Source organism: Setaria italica, chromosome III (assembly GCF_000263155.2).
Source record: "Setaria italica strain Yugu1 chromosome III, Setaria_italica_v2.0, whole genome shotgun sequence".
In the NCBI taxonomy this organism is placed as follows: domain Eukaryota; kingdom Viridiplantae; phylum Streptophyta; class Magnoliopsida; order Poales; family Poaceae; genus Setaria; species Setaria italica.
In genome coordinates, this window is record NC_028452.1 from 34327526 (window position 1) to 34330371 (window position 2846).

General features: G+C 41.0%; 1 protein-coding gene across 1 annotated transcript in view; it reads right to left on the bottom strand.

The window, feature by feature from the left end:
- LOC101771998 (probable signal peptidase complex subunit 1) overlaps nt 1-273 on the bottom strand; it is an 877-nt gene extending 604 nt beyond the window's left edge. The window contains exon 1 of the mRNA XM_004962489.1: nt 103-273. The gene's annotated coding sequence lies outside the window, so the exon portion shown is untranslated. The remainder of the gene's footprint in view (nt 1-102) is intronic.
- Nucleotides 274-2846: the final 2573 nt, after the last annotated feature.

Sequence of the window (2846 nt, forward strand, 5' to 3'; positions counted from 1 at the left end):
TTTGGGGGGGGGGGGAACGGATCTCGGGATGGATCCCCGCAAGAACGACCAGGATCTCAAATTCTTGCGGAACTGAGACGGATCCAGGTAGGGATTCCTTACCGAGGGAAGGGAGATGGTTCGGTGATCTTGAGGCCGGCGGACTGGGAGGAAGCAGGGGAGGGGCGTCGACTGGGTTCGGTGGTGCCGTGCCCGTGCTCGCGTCGGGTCAAAGGAAAAGAGCCGGAAAGGGGAAGAGGACGAATTAGACGGATGCACAGGGGGCGTGTCTCATATTTCCGTCGAAGTCCTCCTGATGAACTGATGGCAAAACACTCGAGGGTCCTTCTACAATTTTGCCAATGACATTTGTTTTGAGTCTATTTTAGTTTTTTTAGAACAAGAGTCTATGTTAGTTGGGAACTTAAATTTATCCTTTTACTCTCGACTAGGATCATGCCCGTAAAATTATGCCCGTACGTTGCTACGGGCAAAACAATAAGAAGAGTAGAGGACCGCTTGTCTTTGGGATGCAGATCACAGCAAACACATTTTTCCAGTAAAAGAATCCATATAACACATTTTTCCAGTAAATGAATCTTAGATCCAGCAGGCTAAGAAAAATAACATATATCCATAGAAGGCATGCTAAGGCACCAGAAAATGTATCCATATAACACATTTTGCCGGGAATATTTCAAAAAATTTCTGAGTTAAACATAATGCATAACTGTGTCCAAATCAACCATTCAGATCTCTCCACAATCTCGAAAATTGACTCTTATCAATGAGCTCAACAGTTGATAACGGAAGAGAAAGAAGTCATCGAAGTGTTGCCAACAGGGACACAGGTAATAGGACATGAACATTAGAGACAAAAAAAAATTAACACCTCTTGTTGTGGTGAACGTAAAAGCGATAGACCGGTGGGAAAGGAGAACAAACACCGTTTTCTTCTTGTTTACTATCTTACCTGCAAAAACTGATATACTAACCCTTCAGCCATAAACAATTGTATTTCTGCAGCTATCAGAAAGGGGTAAACATTTATACTAATAAAACTGATCATTGTGTGGGAAAATAGAAATATAGAACAGAGAATACTGGCACTACAAAGGTCAGCAAAAATATGGGCCTCATTCAGTTCAATTAAAAACAGTTCATGTTTATTAAGAAAACTAACCTACTGGAGACAAAGCCTTACTGATCAGTGTAAGTTGGAATGCCTCATTGATGAAAAATAAGAAAGCACTTAACCAGGATCTCAAAGGTACCTTCATGTTTATGTGTACAGAGTTGATTGAAGTCTCTATTAAACATTTTTCTCTTCATTTTAGCATGTCAGTACAGGTACACAAATTCAGAACAGTAAACTGACAGCAATGTTCCACATGGGACATTGCTCGGTATATTTCCATTAGTGCTTGATTTTGATTGTCCGATATGAGTAATAATTATCGCTCCAGGGATAATTAAGTGAATCATAGGAAAATAAAATCTCGACAAAGTAAGGTTGTGCTTAAAATTGGGAACTGGCCTAAAGAGTGATATATGGGCTGACCATTCACAACAGAACTTCTGTTATGTGAGTCTGTCCCAGTTGGTGAAGCCAAAAATCTCATCCTCCTCCGAAGATTAGCTGGGTTGTTGGGCAGTTGCACCCCAGACCACCTTGCAGATGCCAGCACAATTGGAGCTTACCATTACACGCAGGTCGAATTGAGAAGCCTAACCAAGAACAGCCCCAAGGAAGGTCCCTGATGAGAAGAGTAAAGCATCACAACAATTTTTATTATGGCCAAAAGAAAAGTGAGAAGCTTCTCAATTATTTTCTCCATCCCAAACCAAACCAGAAAGAATTCATCTAACATACTAACGGAGATAAGGAAAGACACGTGGAAATATTTGGGAAAGTATTATTTCATCAAATCTACAAGAGTTCTAAACATATGAAACTATGGAAAGAAATTTCTGGAAGGAATTGATAGAGCATATCATAAAAGAACATGCCTTTTTCTAGCATTGATGCAGGTCATCTAGATCCTGATCCTCTTTTACACCGTTCCATAGACCTTTAACCTCCCAAAATGATTCTCTACACATCTTACACATTTCAAACAAGCAATGACATTGTTTGTAGTAGGGTACAACAAAATATGCATGTACATTTAGATGTGTCGGAACTTTCAACGTTGTGCCAGAACATTTGATGGATCGAAACTTCCGGTACAGGATCGGAACTTCCGACAGAATAGAGTGAGCTGAACGAAATTCAAAATACAACCTGAATCTGCCGATTCTATTTGAATCAAAAGATAATAAATGAAGTGTAGAGACTACTCCAGGTGATGTATAAGCAAGGAACCACACAAATAGATAGATCAGCTAAATTTAAGCTTCTAGGTCAAAATGAAATTGAAGAACACAACAAGCACAAGAGACAAGGATTTGTTACCGAAGTTCACTTCCACAAAGGAAGCTACGTCTCCGTTGAGGAGCTCACAAAGAGCCGGGTCCTCACTAACCCTTTACCTCCCTCAATCAACCACAAAGGAGGATTGAGTCACTTACTATGAATCCACAAAGGATGGGTAATACAAACGTTCCCAGCGCACCACATAAAGAGAGCGCTCAAACGGGTGACGCCTAGCCGTCTAGAAGCAAGTTTCAAGAGTAACAAACGCAAATCGAAGCCGAGGATGTTTGGAGTGCTCTTGAGATGAACTTGTTGAACTTCTCACTCAAAATCTCAAGTTACACACTCTCAATCTTGCTCTCACCCAAACCCTAGCTCAAGAACTCAAGGATTTAGCTCAAAGGAGTGAGGAGAGGGAGTATTCAATGCTCTAGAGGTGTTTTGGCTCGAG